This window comes from Aethalodelphis obliquidens, unplaced genomic scaffold (genome assembly GCF_003676395.1).
Source record: "Aethalodelphis obliquidens isolate GAN/ISIS:26980383/991018 unplaced genomic scaffold, ASM367639v1 scaffold36, whole genome shotgun sequence".
Lineage (NCBI taxonomy): Eukaryota > Metazoa > Chordata > Mammalia > Artiodactyla > Delphinidae > Aethalodelphis > Aethalodelphis obliquidens.
In genome coordinates this window covers 6794132-6813303 of record NW_020837980.1, presented here as the reverse complement: position 1 = coordinate 6813303, position 19172 = coordinate 6794132, and the positions used below count along the sequence as shown (strand labels likewise).

Sequence of the window (19172 nt, the reverse complement as noted above, 5' to 3'; positions counted from 1 at the left end):
CTTAAGGGAATTGTCTGTGAGAATGCAGCTTTCCAGCTAATAACAGAACCAGTACTGAACCCAAGCTGTATGGTTGCAGAGTCAATACTCTTATCAACGTTAAAGAGCAATAAATAAGTCTTTGTATTACTCGTGAAATGTTACTGTTAATTGTAAGTATACAGAATGGAGATAAATTTTAAACAATAATCCAGAACCTATAAAACTAAAAGTAAATAAACAGCATCCTTGTTAGTGATGATTTGATAAGTTATTCATTCCATTGATGTTGCTCAGTTTTGAAACTATTATTTTAGAATAGGCTTTCAGGGATATTTATAAATCACTCAAGAAAGCCATTTCCTGTTTTATATTTACATTTTATTTTTGACTGAAATGTGAATTATACAGATTTTATTACAAACCACAGTCATAAAACTTGTTGTGACTTGTAGGTGTTTCTAAAAATCTAAATGAGTTTCAAAGGATAAAACTATGGTAATCATTTAGGCACATTAGCATATGTTTTAAGAAACGGCCAGTTCTTGAAAGCACAGACTGGCATGATTTGTGTACGGATTGGATCTGGGGCATGAGAGAAAGAGAGGAGTTCAGGGTGACTCCAAAATTATTGAGCAACTGGAAGTTTAGAAATGCCACTTACTAAGGGAAAATGCAGGAGGAGCATACTCAGGGGGTGAGTATCTGGACTTTGGTTTTAGACACATGAAGCTTTAGACGTCATCTAAAGGGAGATGGCGAGCAGGCTGTTGATGTTTGTCAGGAATTCTGGGCAGAGGCTGGGGCTGGAGCTAAATGTCAGGGGTCATCGGTATATGATTGATATTTGAAACCATGAACCTTAGTGAGATCACCTAAAGTAAGCTTAGACAGAGAAAGGAGATCTAAGGAACTCTGACAGAGGCTAGAAAGATGAGAGGTATTAGCAAAGCAGACTGAGAAAGTTGGGCCAGTGAAGTAGGAGCAAAACCAGTGAAATCAGGTGTCCTGGCAGCCAAATGAAGAAAGAACTTTAAAAAATGGAGGCAGCGATCGTCTGCATCAAATCAGATGAGGACTGAGAAGTGGTCACTTGTTTACCAACTTGGAGGTCATGGTAACCTTGACAACAGCAGGTCAGGCAATGGTGGGCACCAACGCCTAGCTGTAGTGAGTTTAAATAAGAATGAGAGGAGCAGAAGAACAAATGATGAGTGTAGGCAGATCCTGAAGAGTGTTGCTCTAAGGGGGGAGGCAAGATATAGGGTGGTAGCTAGAGAAAGGGACAGGGTAAAAGGGAGGATTTTTTTTAAGATGGCAATTATAGCGTCATGTTTGTTTGAGAGAGATGGAACATTTGCTAAAGCAATGTCTTGACTAGGTGAGAATGCAATGATCTTGTATAGAAATGGAAGAACTTGCCTCAGATAGAAACAAGTCCAGCCACAGTGACAGCAGAGAATACGGGTGGGCAGTTGTGGTGGATACACAGAGTAGTTCTTTTCTGGTTACTTTTATTTTCTCAGTGGAGTAAAAAGCTGACAAGGAGGAGAGAGGTTTGGGAATTTGAGGAAGAGAAGGTATGGAACAGTCGGCTAGGGAAAGTGAATGGACTTGGAAAATGGGATTGTCGGGAAACCCCAAGGGTCCCCCTTCTGCTATGGTCAAAGTGAGGGCAATAAGCATCTCTGTGTTTTCCTCCCTTGATGTTTATTTGTCAGGGTCCAGACATGGAGTAAGCAGAGTTGTAATTAATGAGATTGTGGTTTTGCTGGGTGAGGTCAACAACGTACAAGAAACAGAGAGAGCTGGAATTTAAGAGTCTATGCAAGGAATGTATATGGGACCATGGAATCCAAGCTGAATAAGGAAGGAAAGGAAGTCAGGAGGGACAATGAAAAGGTGACAGGATCAACGAATTGTAGCTTCTAACGTGGTTTTAAAATGTGTTGGGAGTTAGGTGGGAGAAGGAAGTCCTAGATAGGGAGGGCTAGTCAGAGTGAGATACTCGGAATGGAGCTTACTGACAGGGTGCAGGGAGTGGTGATCAGCAAGGACCAGGTTTCAGAAGTGTCTATCATCTCATTGCTTCTCACACCTCCACACCACCCTGGTCCCAGTCACCACCTCCTCTTGCCTGGAATTCTGCAATAGCCTCGTACCTGGTCTCCTGGCTCTACCCTTGTCTTCCGGAGTCGCCTTAACCCAGGAGCTGGTGTCATCTTTTTGATCAGGTGATGCCTCTTTCCTGCCCCAAACCCCTGGGTGGCTGTCACCTCATTTAGAGCCAGAGCCCCGTCCTCACCGTGGCCAAGAAGGACGACAGAATCTGGCCCCGCTCCCTTTCTGGATCCTCTCCTGCTACCCTCCCCACAGTCCCAGCCCCACTGGGCTCCCGCCTGTTCCTTCAACCCGAGAATCACGTTCCCATCTCAGGGATTTCACAGTTGCGGTTCCCTTGGCCTGGATTCTCTTCCTCTGGATCCCTGCATGGCTTGCTCCCTAACCCTACTTCAGGACTCCTTCCAAATATTGTCTTAGCAATAACCATGCTTTCAGAGACCAACTCCCTCACCTTCCCCAAAACATCTAACTCCATTTCCTGCTTTATTTTTCTCCATGGCACACACTACAACATACCATATTTTATCATTGATCTATTAGTTATCTCCCTCTTGAAGAAAGTAAGCGTATGTTCTTAGAGGACATGGGTTTTCATCTGGTTTGTTCACTGCTGTTCACTGTTCCAAGGCTTAGAACAGTGTTTGGCACTGTTCTAGATGCACTGTATAGATGCTCAATACATACTTGTTTAATCGACTGAATGTAAGTCTTTCAATCGTAAATTATGGAGAGCCTCCCAAGGTGAGACATTAATTTGAATAATTTCTTTTAAATTTATTTATTAAAACATTTTATTTCTTTTTCCTTCTCTTTTTTCTTTTTCAACTGATGTATAGTTAATTTACAATGTTGTGTTAGTTTCAAGTGTACAACAAAGAGACTATTAATATGTGTGTGTATATATTATATATGTATATATATATATTCTTTTTCAGATTCTTTTCCATCGTAAGTTATTACAAGATATTGAGTAGAGTTCCCTGTGCTATGCAGTAGGTCCCTGTTGTTTATCTGTTTTATATATAGTAGTTGTATCTGTTAATCCCAATCTCCTCATTTATCTCCACCCGCCCCCCCCACCACCCCCTTTGGTAACCATAAGTTTGTTTTCTATGTCTGAGTCTATCTTTGTTTTGTAAATAAATTCATTTGTAAAAAAAAAAAAAAGCTTTTACCTCTTTATGGTCACTTTACAGTGTCAAAATTGCTATAATTATTTTAAGAAACCACTAATGCTATTTTATGTGATATAATTCATAGTACAAATCTATACAAATACTTTTCATTTCATCCTGCTCAACAGAAACATGACAGGGCCTCTCTCTTTCCTTCAGGCTTAATGAAATGATCCTACATTTGTCTTGGTGGATTGCAGATAAGGGGCACTCTAAAAGGCATTTTAAAAAATGCCTAGGCCTCCCTTCACATGTTCAAACATTTAAAATAATATTTTCATTCATGATTATATAAGCAATCTATACAAATCTTGGAAAATTTGAAATATATAATTTTTTTAAATAAAAAAAAATAGAAGTAATTGTACCATTTTTTTCTACCTGGATGTCTTTTATATTCTTTGTAACTGATGGCCTTTCCTGACTAACGTCACCTAGTGTCTTTTTCCTTGTTCTGTGTTCAGATAGTGCCCTGTACATATCTAGATAGTATAATTTCTCATACTGTATCTTAGTAACTATTATGACTCTCCAACAGGCTGTGACATGCTTGAGGAAAAGTGCCTGGTCTTACTCACCTCTACATTCTCAGAGTCAAAAACAGAACTTGGTACATCAAATTGATAAAAATAAATATTTGTCGAATCAGTAAAGAAATGGGTTAATTAATGACATTCATTATGCACTTAAGTGAGCAAGTACCCATAAATCTCAGTAAATTATCTCTCTGTTTTCTCCTTGATAAAAAAGAAAGGCCAAAGAAATCTGATTAGATATCAGATGATGATAAAATTCCCAGTGTTTACAGAAATAAAATATTTTAATATTTTTTCTTGTCTCATAGTTATTCATGTACTTATATCCCTTCTGCTAGATTGTAAACTATTTGGAGAGGAAGGGACTGGATACTCAAAAAATGCTGAATTGAATTGAACCCTTTATGAAGCAAGGATAGCATTCCTATTATACAGACAAAATACAAAAGAAGTAGAGTATCTCACTGATTCTGAAATGTGTGAAAATGACTGGTATCAGTATAGAGCTCTCTTGGTCCAAATTTAGAGTTTACTAAAAAGCACAGTACAAATTCTCAGAGACCAATTAACATATGCCCAACTGTTTTTTAAAGAAAGATTTAGTCCACTATTTATGCAATTCTATAAAAACTATCATGTAGAATGGCCACACTGCCAACCAGAGATATCAGTTTTTCCTTAGAGATGGGGTCTTCGCTCTGGCCACATTTTGTCCGCTATACCTGCCATGTACCTTTTTATATGACATAAAAAAAGAAAAACAACCCCAGCACCCAAAGATGCAATGGCATCATTTAGTATTACATGCTTTGGAAACTAAAGGTGAAAACACTTGATAAGTTTCTGGACAAGTATAGCACATCTGTCGAGAGCCATCATAGTAAGAAATCTAATTTAAATCCTAATGAAAAACCGGAAAACAGCTAATTAAAATAATCAAGGATAGCCATATGACAATATCCAACTGTACTTGACAGAGACCCTTACCACAGTACTCGAAATCAGCTGATGTCACAACACAACATAGTCTGGAAAACCAACCAGCAATCAGTATTAGTAATAATGAGACTCTGAACATGGGCAACAGTACTGAAGGCCAAAAGGGATAATGTCATAGGTGGGAAATCTCTGGGTTCTAGAAAAACTTGTAATCCGCAACGATCTTTGTAAGGCAAAATAGCAATTGTTTTATATATGATGTGGGTTTACATTTGTCATCCCTGCTTAGGAAGGGATGCCAAAATGATTTTACCAATAAACAACTGTCATTAGCTCATTATTACAAACAGAAAAACTAGCCCCGAGATAATTTGTTGTCTATCATAACAGAAAAAATTTAAAGCAAAATGCAATGTAATCATGGGCAGATATATGCACATATATAAGTCAGGAAGGGATTGAAAGCTTTGGTGGACAGTCAGCCTTATAAAACAGTAAAGACATCCCTATGAAGCAAAGGACTACCAAGAAGGGCTAGCGATTCTTTCACTATATGTTGAAAAGAAAAGTGAAAATCATGTACCTCATTATTAATTATGACATATTTGTAATTTAGTTAAATACATACACAACACTGAATAGAAATTAACATATGTATATGTATATACACATACTTATGTATATACACACACCTTATACATAAACACATATAACCTACAGCAGGGTCTTTGACTAACATTGTTCCGTTTTTAAAATCCAAGACTGGGGAATAAAGATGACAGACTTGGGCTTTTCATTTTTAGCAGCATCCCTTATTAAACCATTTCACATTTGTCTTCTTATCATTAGGATTTTAGTGTTCATTTCAGTTTGGGTCCAAGTAAGGTTGGAGTAAAAAAACCAAGCAATTGCACTTGAACATTATTCAACGATAATTATTCTTTGGAACCTCTCATCTGTGAACTTTTTCATGTAAGCTCCACTTTTATTAATTGGTAAAACTGACATGGCTACCAGCTTTCCAAAGATCACAAAGTGAGCCACAGACTGAAGTCAGAATAATTACCTTTATCTGCTTAGGTTTGGTACACTGCTTTTATACCAAACACTCTTCTTGTTTGAAGCAGAGAGAAATCAGCAAAAGAGGATATAAACTATTATATATAATAGTTTATATTATATAAATAGTTTATATTATATAAATAGTTTATATTATATATATATATAAAATATATATAAATATATAAACTATATTCTAACAGGCTTAAAATACACAAGTCTTGTATTTTCAAGACATCTATTTTTCTCTGATTTTGTGATTCTGTTATGTGCAAAGCATAGAACTATTGTGGGAATATAGAGATAAGTAGACACTTTCTTCTTTCAAGCAACCTACTTTCTAGTTGGAGGAATTAAAACAACTACAGAAATGTAATTAAAAGAGGGAAAACAAGGGCAGAAATACAAGGAATCACATTTGGTTGGTGGTACTAGGAAAGGAGTCATGTAAGAAATACATCCGATAAAGGTTTTAAAGAATAGAGAAAATGATAAAGGGGAAGGAGGATGGCATGAGGAAGCCATTCTAATGTAGAGAGGTATCTGCCTGAACCAAGTCATAGAGGATGGATAGCAGGAGATGGGACTAGAATTTGGAGTCACACTAAATGCCCATGTGAGGAGTCTGAATAGAGAATACTTCTGTGGGTTGAATTGTGTCCACCAAAAAGATACATTCAATTTCTAACCCCCAGGACCTGTGAAACAGACCTTATTTGGAAATAAGGTCTTTGCAGGTATAACGAAATCAAGATGAGGTCATACTGGATATTGGTGGGTCCTAATCCAATGACTAGTGCCCTTATAAGAAGAAGGAAATTTGGACACACACACACACACACACACACACACACACACACACACACACACACGGAGAATGCCAACTGATGACAGGAGAGATGGGAGTGATACAAGCCAAGGAATACCAAGGATTGCCAGCAACCACCAGAAACTAAGATGAAGCAGGGAAGGATCCTATCCTAGAGCATTCAGAGAGAGCTTGGCCCTGCCAACACTTTTTAGTTTGCTTTTCTGCCAACACTTTGATTTAGAACTTCTAGCCCCCAAAACTGTGAGAGAATAAAAACCTGCTGTTTTAAGCTATCAAGTTTGTGGTAATTTGTTACAGCAGCCCGAGGAAGCTGTCTTAGTCTGTTCAGGCTGTGCTAACAAAAATATCATAGACTGGGTGACTTATAAACATAACTTATTTCTCACATTTCTGGATGCTAGGAAGTCCAAGATCAAAGCACCAGCAGATTCAATGTTTAAGGAGAGCTCACTTCCTCACAGTCAGATATCTTCTCATTATAATCTCATTGGTGGAAAAGGCAAGGGATCTCTCTCAGGCCTCTTTCATAAGGGCACTAATCCATTCAGAAGGGCTCCACCATCATGACCTAATCACCTCCCAAAGGCCCCACCTCCTAATACCTCCTAATACCATCACATTAGGCATTAGGATTCAACATATGAATTTTGGGGAGACATAAACATTCAATCTATAGCAAAAGCTAATACAAACCATAAAGAAATTTTTCTATTAACTGTGGCAAGATAAACTGAGATCCTTACCTATTCTTTTTGCTTCTATTGGAAAAGGAATTGGGGGATTAGAGAGAATTCATTTGGGAAAGGTGCCATCTGTCCAGAGCTACTCTCAGGACTGTGAGGTCCTTTATAAAGAAAATAGATCAAAGAAGAAATAGCTCTTCTTCTAGCATGTGCTTGCCAGAATTATTATTCTGTTAGGAGTAGGGTCAAAGCCATGTTCAGAAGAAGAAAAGGTTTACTCACATGAGGCAGTTCAGCCCTGCGGTCTCGACAAGAAGACAGTCACCGTGGCAGGCGGTGTTTGCACTAAGATACTTTAGAAGAGAATCAGCTTCAGGCCCCCCAGTAGACAGGAGCACCCCCTTCCCACTTCAGGCAGCAGAATTCAGGCTGCAGGAAACCCCCATTAATATTCAGCTCATGTCTGAGGTTAAGTAGTGAAGGGCTCCTTTCCCAAGGAGGAAATGGTGCCCTTTCCCAAAGAAGGGAGGTGATAATATTAGAGAGTTGGAGGAGGGGTCAGATGAGGATGAGAGGAAGTGGGAAGAGTATTATAGATGGGCTATGGGAAGCAGAGGAAAGTACTGATTCACCACCAACCAGTGTAATGGAATGGATTAGCTGGGAAAAGTAACGAATCTCAGTCTTTCTTAAAAAGTCAGTTAAAAAATCCCTTTTTCTCTTTCTCAGGCTTCCCTGTTCCTTAGTCAAACACAGCTATCCATATTATCTTGAGCAGAATTTGGACTGTAACCAGAATGAGAAAGAAAAAAGGCAATTATTCATTTTTCTGGATTTCCAAATAGGCTCTTGAGAATCCCAACAGAAAACCCCAAAGAAAGCGTGACCAACCGGGAAGTGGCAATGGACAGAACAGAGGGGGTGTTCATTCTGAGAAATACGGTTTGGCACCCTGGGAAAGAGATGGGGCAAACTTCTGAGCACCTTGCCAGGCAGCTGTGCAGAATTCATAAACCACACCAGCCCAAAGGACCCCAGACCCGAAGGAAAGCATGAGATCTCAAGACTGTTTTCTCTCATCCCTGCCACATACACACAACCACAGGGAAGTAAGGAACTGGTCCCTTCCCTCCCCCTGCAGGACTGAAGGAGGGACCCTGGAAAGCCAGCATTACCCTACGTTAGAGCATCATTATCCAAGGAGTTTAAAAAACATAGCTTTTACTTAACTAGTATCTAAAATAAATTCTTTATGGTTCTTAGGGGTCAGTTTATTATTTCCATTTTACAACGGTGGCCAAACTAAGATAAAGATACGTGCAAAATGACAAGAAATTTGTGAAAATTTGTAAAACTCCTAATTTCCAGATGATCTAGACTCCTATTCATGAGGGTCTGTCCAAAATTATAGTAAAATCAATAAAAGACCTTTAATGGTTATACTAAATATGATAGCTCAACCCTTGAAGCAGGGCAAAGAAGGAGAGGGGGCAAAAAAGGCAAGAAACAATGCATTTTTAAATGATTGAAAGTAGTAAGTTTTCTAGGTACTAAGGTTGTGACAGAAAGCATTACAAATTGTGATGAAGAATCTAGCTTTCCTACTGATGGCTAATATTCATGCTAATACAAAGGTTCTCAGAATGTGGTCCAGGGCCAGCGACATCAGCATCACCTGAGAACTCATGAGAAATGTAGTTACTTAGGTCCCACCTCACCTTCAGAAACTCTGGGGGTGAGGCCCAGCAACCTGGTTTAACCAACCCTCTAGGAGATTCCAATCCTCCTAACAGAATCCTGGTCCTTAATATCACCATGACCAACTTATATTCTTGACAGGAAATCCCCTTTTTTTGTAATCTAAAACATAAAAGAAGCAACTTTTTTAAAAGAAGTTTTTTCCTTTAAAAACCTAAAAGAAAAATGTAAACATTTATTAAATATTCTTAATAACAGTAGTTTACTGAATCCATTTTTCAAAAAAAATTGAAATTGGGATCAGACACATCAAAAGTATTCCACTTAATTAAAAGAAAACTGGTCACTTATCACTCATGGCTTCCAATTTCTGAGCTCACTCTGCTCTTTTAAAAAGATTTCTGTATTCACTATTTACAATAGCCAGGACACGGAAGCAACCTAAATGTCTATTGACAAAGGAATGGATAAAGAAGATGTGCCACAGATATACAATGGAATATGACTCAGCCATTAAGAAAGAAAGAATGCCATTTGCAGCAACAAGGATGGACCTAAAGATTGTGATACTGAGTGAAGTAAGTCAGACAGAGAAGGACTAATATCGTATGATATCACTTACATGTGGAATCTAAAAAAAATGGTAGAAATGAACTTATTTACAAAACAGAAATAGAGTTACAGATGTAGAAAATAGTCTTATGGTTACCGGGGAGGAATGAGTGGGGAGGGATAAGTTGGGAGATTGGGATTGACATACACACACTACTGTATATAAAGTAGATAACAAATAAGGGCCTACTGTATAGTAACAGGGAACTCTACTCAATACTCTGTAATGACCTATATGGGAAAAGAATCTAAAAAAAGAGTGAATATATGTACACGTAGAACTGATTCACTTTGCCGTACAGCAGAAAGTAACACACACTGTAGATCAACTATACTCTAATAAAAATTTTAAAAAATAAATAAAAAGACTTCTATACTAAAATCCCATTCAAATAAAAAAAGTTTATTAGAAGGTTTACATAATTATACTATATAATAAATATATTAGTTTATAAAATTAGTTTATAAGTGTATTTTCATGAATAGATGAACAAAATTACCTTCTAAAGCAAGCTTTTCCCTACAATTATTTGTCATATTTATTCTTTAGTTTCATTTCTTCAACTGAAACAGGTCACACTTTCTCCTACCTTAATACTTAGAAGCTATATATATTAGTATTTTATTAAGAATTTATCATTTTAAGGGAAAATACCTGCCATTTTACATTGTTTCATGCAAACTTTAGCAAAGTATAAATCTGAACTGCTTCTGATGTCAATGTAAAAATGTACATCAGTATTTTCTGAATGACTAAAAACTACATGAAAATAAACTGTATGTTAAGTAAGTCATATTCTCTGAAACCTGTATTTTACAAAAATATTCTATATTAATCATTTTGGCAGTCCTAGTCGAAATAAATAAAATATTTCATGCTGAAGAGCAAGAAAAAAAGAGGAATTCTACATGTTTAGTGAGCTTACCCGAAATACAGATAAACATTAATATGACAAGGAAAGCAGCAGCTGATGTCTAGGAAACCCCAAAATGATGTACATTCGGGTTTTTGCTTTTGTTTTGTAGAATTGATGACAGACATTTCTTCAGACTCTATTTCTTTTTGATGTAAATAAAGATACGTCTTTTTTTTTTTTTTTTTGCGGTACGCGGGCCTATCACGTTGCGGAGCACAGGCTCCGGACGCGCAGGCTCAGCGGCCATGGCTCACGGGCCCAGCCGCTCCGCGGCATGTGGGATCTTCCCGGACCGGGGAACGAACCCGTGTCCCCTGCATTGGCAGGCGGACTCAACCACTACGCCACCAGGGAAGCCCGAGACACGTCTTTGAAATTTGTCGGTCTTACTATTCCCATAGAGGAAGTAATGCATTTCTTCAGACGCAGAGATAAGAGGATAATAATACTTTAGTATTATTATCTAGAAATAATAATAGAAATAAAGCATCTAGAAATAAATTTGCTGGATATTTACAATTATGTCCCCTCCTTAGTGATTTTTCAAATGTGGCTTGGGAAACACTAGCAGAACAGAAGGATCCTTCTCCATGACAATTAAAATAATGAAATGTGAGTGTGAATTATTATTTATTTGATGTTAGTGTATCTCCCTCACCTAGAATATAAGTCCTAGGAGGACAGGAATTTTGCTTTGTTCACAGTTGTGTCCTATGTAACTAGAACACTGTTCAGCATGGAACAGCTCCTTAATAAATATTTATTGGATGGATGGAGAGCTGGATGGACGCGTGGATGGCAGACATAGAGAGTTTTTGTTCAATTTTTAATGGTAAATGTGTTTAATTTTCCAAAAGAGATTGATTTTTAGAAAATATTGAATTAAAATTTGTGTATATGAAAGATGTTCTAATTTCCTTCTGGAATAAGCAGTCATTTACTTACAACATAAAGAAATTAGGAATTATAGCATTGCTTATCTCTTCAAAAGTATTCTGATTCTTTCATTGTTTCTAGTGATCTTTTTTCCCCCCCAAGGAAAGCACCAAGAGGTGAAGAAAGCCATCGTTTTGAGGGTTTGACCATATTAAAGTAGGTCTTATGGTTGGCTGGGAAAACTTAGAGAATTCTTGCTCTCACAGTAATTGTTGGAGTAAGTGCGATTATTATTCACACTAAGGGACTATCTCTGGTTCTGTCCCTGACCTTTCATGGGAACACGTACACATCCCTTGACCTTTTTATGTCTGATTTACCTGGCTGTGAAATAACAATAATACATACAATACCATATCAAAGAGAATTACTGGAGGGTCTGTGCTTCTAATGCCCCTGACATTCCTCAACCAACCAGACTTAGTGAAGAGCACAGTATTACTATTCTACTCTCCTTTCTGATAAACCTCTTCTAAGAATGAGCCAGTTGCTTTTCTCTTGCTCTTAGTCTTGACAAAGCCATTTGAAAGTGGCCTAATTAAAGGCTTGGAATCCTAATGATGATTTTCACAACAGTCCTCACCCTGCGGTGTGCTCAGGAATCCAATCTGAAGTGCACCGACGAGCCAGATGTAAAATCAGGGGTGGAGTGTGGGGAGACAAGAGGAAGCACTGCGAGATCATTTTCAGGAACTTCAAGCTCAGTTGCTTGAAAGCGTTTCAACCTCGGTTTCTGCAGCTTTCTATTTCTGAGTTACATCAGACTGAGAAATACCATGCTAGTGCCATCTCTATGTTTAACTGTCTAATCAACAGCTGCTTAAAAAAAAGGTCAGCTTTTGTTTGATAGAGCGCTTCTCAAAAGTGAGAGAATTATTGCTCAAGTGAACTTCTGCCTTTCAAAGGCAAACCTAATGAAGGAGGAAATGAGAAGGCAAGGTGAATTTCAGCTCTAAGTCAGGATTCAGATCAGTTGAATCAAACTGAAAAGAGACAAAGAATTGCAAACAGATGTCTTCTGTTACTTGTTCATTCTGTGACACCCAACACCTTTTCAATGTTATCTAGTCACTGAGAAGTTAAATTACCCAGGTTGCAAATGAGAAGACAAAGAGAGGGCATGCGAAGAAAAGAGAGAAAAGGAGGAAAGAAAATTTAGAGACAAACTCATTTAGGAAGATTTGCTCTCCTTTCTTAAAAAATACACAGCTAACTGGTAGACATCTAAAGAAACACGCATTGAACACAAACATATAGATACTATGGACAAAGCTACTGCCTGCATTTTAAGCGTCTTTGGTCCTACACGACGAGGTCGTGAATTATCCATAAATATTGTTAGATCCATAAAGCACGTTATATGCAATTTTAACGTAACACAAAGACCCACTTATCCCAATCCAAAACAACAACAACAAAATTCTCTTCATCAGGTAAGCAATCATGAGCTAAGTACTATGACTGCTGTATGCCTTGTGTGTTCATTCTAAAATACTTCAGGAAACTGTAGTGTGTGCCCAGTAATTCTCTAAGCATGAGGGATTACAATAGTGAACAAAACAGACAAAACTCCTGCCCTTACGGAGTGGACTTTCTGGTCATGGGGGAGACATACACAAACAAATCTATGGTCTACCAAAAGGGGAAAGTGCTAAGAAGAAAATAAAGCAGAGGATGGAGGAATGAGCACTAGGGGGGATGGAGGCTGCCATTTCAAATGAAATGGTCAGAACACTGTAACAGAAATGTAAAAGGCAGAAGAAACAGTAAATTCAATGACATAAAGCAGAATTATGTTTGCTGGCTTCAAAGCACAGCCATGAGACCAGTGTGGCTTAAGTTGGGGAGGAAGAGGGTGGCTGGAGATATAGGTAGAGGGGGCACAGGGGTCAGGTCATACTGAGAAGCTTATGAAGCCAGTGCCAAGATTTGACTTTTGTTTAGAAACTAGAAGTATCAGAAAGTTGTAAGCAGAGAGATGACATAATCTGCATTGCATTTTTAAGGGTTCAGTGCAGCTGCTGTTAGAGAAGACATTGAAGAATGCAGGGGTAAATGGAGCGGGGAGGACAGTTAGACGCTTATTAGAATAACTCAGGTGAGAGATGATGGTGATTTGGACTAGGTGGTAGTGAAGGATGTCGACAGATTCTGGAATATAAAGTACAAGAGGAAGGATGCTGATAGAGACGGCTAGAGAGTGGGATTGCACAGTGCTTAGCACCAGGGGCTCAGAACAGACCCTGCCCAGTAACAGTACTTTATTCATATTTATCTCAGAGAGTTATGGTGATGATTACATGAGAGACAGCACTTAATACTTGATAACTATGAGCCAGCTTTTTTTTTTTTAAAGTAATCAGGCACGTGATCATCAAAGGTCTCCCAAGCCCTGTTCCTGAGTGCGTGCCCTGTTCTACTGAAAGCAATTGAAAAGTTTGGTCAGGAGACAGACACGAGCAGTTAGCATTTTAAAACAATCCCTTTGACCTCCCTGTGGAAAGTGGATTAAAGAGGGACTTGACTGGAGGCAAAGAGAAAGGAAGCTGCTGCAGCAGCTATCCAGGCAGAAGGGCAGGAAGAGGAAGAAGACCGGGCAGGTCTGAGGGTTGCCCAGAGGGCAGAACTGGTGGGTCTTGCTGTCCGCGTGGGGTGGAAGAAGGGTCAAGATGAATGCCGGCTTACTAGCTGGGTAACTGCTTAGAGGACCGTGCCACTCACTGAGAAAAGGACCTCAGCATAGCTCCGGGAAGAGGCCGGTGATGATTTTCAGACTGTTTCCCTGCGCCACAGTAAACGCAGATGGCAACACACAAGAAAGGAGAAGGTCAGGGCCCTCAGGAGAAGCCAGAAGGGTCTGGCTGCCTCTCACCACCTGCAGCCTCAGCACTGATCTTTTCTTGATATGTGTGTTTAATTGATTACTTTGGAAAACTTCTCCCTTCATTTGTGTCAGTGTTGAACGTGTGGGAGTGATCAACTTCAAAAACGAGTTAAATACGCACTTCTAGAATCAGGGATGCAGTTCATAAAATAGGGGGTGATGGAGGATATCAAGGAAAACTTGCCCAAAGAAAGTGTTTCCTGTTAATACCATATAGACAAATGTTTGTTTATTCCTTTTGGAGCTCATTTGTGGGCCCTCTTGCAGCATCCACTTAGGATCTGAACACGGCAGCTGTCTGAATTCAAGCCCTCCCCAACCCTAATGAGCTTCAGGAAGGCTGACGTGCTTCTCCTTCCTGCTTCTGTCTCAGGAATCTGAGCGCGAAGGCCTTGCTGCACCTCCTGAGCCCGCTGACATTTAATTAGCACCATTGCTGTGATCCCATAGCATGCGTTGCCAGATGGGAACTGTGGAGCATGGGGTGGGTACCGGCTGAAACAAATCCCTTGTCTGGCAGCTAAAGATCTGCTTGTGCAATGGAGAACCTATATTTCCTATTAGCCCTTTACTGGTAGTGCTTTTGGGTAATGTGCTAAGAGCAGAGACAAACATACATGAGGAGGCTGCGGAAATCTTGGATGGACATTTTAAACAAAACACACACACGCAGACACCCACGTCTTCTGAAGAGCAACTGCAGTGTATTAAGGGTATAAATGAAGTTGCTCAGTGACAGCGAGACAATTTGAGTTGTAATGCCACCAGTGTTTATCTCATCCTCCCTCCCCTCTAAGATTTAGAACTGATATTTCACTTTCATGCTGCTGAGGATACACTGACTAAGCTGTTTTGATTCACTGCTTCTCTGACTCTAACATGCACCTGGAGTGAACCTCCTTTTTAGGTATTAATCCCACAGCCTCCTCTGCTCACTGCTGTCTGTTTACGGCCCCCACTGCTCAGTATGGATTGCTCTTAGTGAGACTGTTGGTAACCTGCTAAGTGCCAAGTCCTGGGGTTGGGTGTAGGGCTGCACCTTGTGTATGGAGTTCCTTGGAGTCCCTGGTCCCCGGCTCCTTTGTGAGTCTCTCTCTTATCTTGCTTTCATGTCCCATTCGCTCAGATCTCTCATTCTCAACCTATACGTTTCTCTTTCTCCTCCTTTCCTTTAACGTGTTCCATTCTCGATCTTTTTCCTCCTCTCATTCCAATTGCTTTTCCTGAGAAATTTCATTTACACCCAGCACTTCCAATAGCATCAATATACTAATGTCTCTGTCCATCCATGTTCCAAGCCCAGCTCTCGTTCCTGAGAATCAAGTACCTATAATCAACACCAGGTTAAACACCTCTGACCCAATATCCCATAAATTCCTCAAACACCAGAGGTCTAGAACCAAGCTTCTTCTCCCCCCATTCCACCTCCCAGCCTTCTCTATCTCCAGTCTTGTGAAATGCATCATCATCTAACCAGCCACTGACTCTACCCCTGGCAGTTATCCAAGACTCTCCCACATTCCGGTTCTCCTCATGCCATTCCCAGAAATGAAGTGGAGTTTGCGTTTATATGATGGTGATGGCTTCTCATTTCTCCAGGGATAAAGGCCAAACCCCTTAGGAGGCTCTACATGCCCTGACCTGACCCTGCCAACCTCTGCAGCCTCATCTCTGGCCCTCTCCCACCTTGTGCCCCAGCCATTCTGGCCTTCTCTTTTGGTTTGGTCCTTAGGAATTTTACATATAAACCAGTGAGAGTGTCAGGATTCTCACACTGCTGTAGGGGGTCAAAGAATACATGTCCAGGGAGGACGGAGTTATGGTTTTTGCTTGTTTTGATGCGAGTTTTTTTAAAAAGATTCTTTCTGTTGACAAATAGCTCAGATTAATTCCTTTAATTTCACATAAAAGAAAATTAGGTGATAATCAGATTCGTTTGATAGCAGGAAGGTAGAAAGTTCAAAAGAGGCTGGATCTGGGTCAGGTGACCAGCCCCGGGGACAGTTAGGGAAGGAAGATGATGAGGGCAAACCTCTGGAGCAGCTTCTTTGAAACCGTGGCCTGCGGACAACTTGAATAAAAATACCCAGGATGTACGGTAAGAGGCAATTTGGGGTTCCACCCCAGACCTATTCAATCAAAGTATCTGGGGACGGGGTCCAGGAGTTTGATGCCCACTACAATGGCAGAACCACTGCTTTGACCTCCACTTTAATACACAGCGTTTCCCCAGTTACGTACCAGATGGAAGCAGAATGTTACCTTTTCCCCAGCGAAGTTTCTTTATTCTGACCCCTAACCTCCACCCCTAGATCTGTGTCATTTCAAGTACCTGTGCCTTCATGTTCCCCTCTTCTGCTTCTGTTCTACTCGATTCACTCACGCTCCTGTTTCCTACCTGATTCATTCATACTCTCAATCTGACGATTCAACCTACGCTGCCTGGTCAGCGTCAACTGTCATTTAGGATCAGGCTTCCACTGTTCACAGAAGACTGAAATCACAGAATCATAGCAATGGAAAGAAAGAACCTCCAGTGAGTTCGTTTTTACCCAGGCAGACGCTCTAAGTGTACGTCTCTCTGTTGTGTGTGTACGCATGTGTGTTACACTCATATACAAAGTGAATTGAATGTTATAAATATAAACACGAAAGATACTTGCAAATAAATGACTTACCAATTCTGACTCATAAAGGTTTTTCAAATGTGAGAAACTTCTGATTGTGAAGATTCTAAAAATCATCTAAAGCAAGGGTTTGCAAACGATGGCTTGTGGGTCAAATCTGGCCTACCACCTGTTTTCTTAGATGAAGTTTCATTTTAACATGGCCATGCTCATTTCTTTATGTATTGTCTATGGCTGGTTTGGCACTAGAATGGCATGTTAAATGTTTGCAGCAGAGACTGTATAACTGAAAAAGCCTAAAATATTTACTACGCGGCCCTTTGCAAAAAGTTACCTATAAAAGTGAAAAGTAAAACACACTTGCAAATACTTTGCAGATCTCATACAGCTGACAAAATGTTAGATATAGATAGACAGATAGGAAAAAAGATATATTTTGAACCAAACCATTTTATATCTCTAGAAGCAATATTATTTCATTGATAACATGAATCCCAACAAGGGACTTTCCAGAACTTTCCCCTACTTATAATTTCAAATAACTGCTTGGTTGTGATGTAGATGGGGGACTTTTTTGGTCTGGCTGAGGATAACTATTTCAGTTTCTGAAACCTGACTTTTTAGTTCAACAGTTTATCTTCAAGCATTATTTTGTCACTATGGTGTCTCACTTTTCTGTGCCTCTGTAAGTAATTCTGCACCAACAGGCACAAAACATAAAGGCTGAGCAAGCTCATTACATTACTAGTAAGACGCACATACCTACAAAAGTCTCTTGGCTATTAAATCAGAAATCTTTTTATTTTAGTATTTTCATACACAACCTTAATATTCTACCACTGGATCTATTGACCAAAAGAGTAAAGTGGATCCCTATGTCCTGCCATCCCATCCCATCTCATACTTCTACAATGTATCATTGGAATAAAGTGTCAGCTATATAGTTAACCTTTCTTCACTTATGTTTGAGCTGGAAAAACAAGTTAACCAATAAACATAGGCAGATACACGCAAGCACACACACAAACACATACATCCAGAGTACTACCTGTGCTCTGAAATAAGTGTTTTCATGTTGGCTAACATGTTTACTAATTATATTTTCTCTTTTTAAAATTAAAAAAATTTTAACATCTTTATTGTAGTATAATTGCTTTAAAATGGTGTGTTAGTTTCTGCTGTATAACAAAGCGAATCAGCTATATGTATACATATATCCCCATATCCCCTCCCTCTTGCATCTCCCTCCCACTCTCCCTATCCCACCCCTCTAGGTGGTCACAAAGCACCGAGCTGATCTCCCTGTGCTATGCGGCTGCTTCCCACTAGCTATCTGTTTTACATCTGGTAGTGTATGCTACTCTCTCTCTTCATCCCAGCTTACCCTTCTCCTCCCCGTGTCCTCAAGTCCATTCTCTACATCTGCGTCTTTATTCCTGTCCTGCCCCTAGGTTCATCAGAACCTTTTTATTTTTTAGATTCCATATATATGTGTTAGCATACGGTATTTGTTTTTCTCTTTCTGACTTACTTCACTCTGTATGACAGACTCTAGGTCCATCCACCTCACTACAAATAACTCAGTTTCGTTTCTTTTTATGGCTGAGTAATATTCCATTGTATATATGTGCCACATCTTCTTTATCCATTCATCTGTCGGTGGACACTTAGGTTGCTCCCATGTCCTGGCTATTGTAAATAGTGCTGCAGTGAACACTGTGGTACATGACTCTTTTTGAAGTATGGTTTTCTCAAGGTATATGCCCAGTAGTGGGATTGCTGAGTCATATGGTAGTTCTATTTTCTCTTGGGTTCCTTTTTAATTGACCTATCTTTAAATACTTGCTTAGTAATGTCAGGTTATAAACTAGTTCGTGAATAAAAGTATAATCATTAAAAGATCTTTTGAAGACTTGTAATAATGCTTTTGAGTTGGTGGATATCTTTTATTTTTTTGCGCTACGCGGGCCTCTCACTGCTGTGGCCTCTCCCGTTGCGGAGCACAGGCTCCGGACGCGCAGGCTCAGCGGCCATGGCTCACGGGCCCAGCCGCTCCGCGGCATGTGGGATCTTCCCGGACCGGGGCACGAACCCGCGTCCCCTGCATCGGCAGGTGGACTCTCAACCACTGCACCACCAGGGAAGCCCTATGCTATATTTCAATAAATATT

The 19172-nt window shown here is 39.7% G+C and overlaps 1 protein-coding gene across 4 annotated transcripts in view; it reads right to left on the bottom strand.

Moving 5' to 3' along the window:
• Positions 1–19172, bottom strand: part of ITPR2 (inositol 1,4,5-trisphosphate receptor type 2) — a 526334-nt gene that overhangs the window by 111899 nt on the left and 395263 nt on the right. The gene's annotated exons all lie outside the window — the stretch shown is intronic.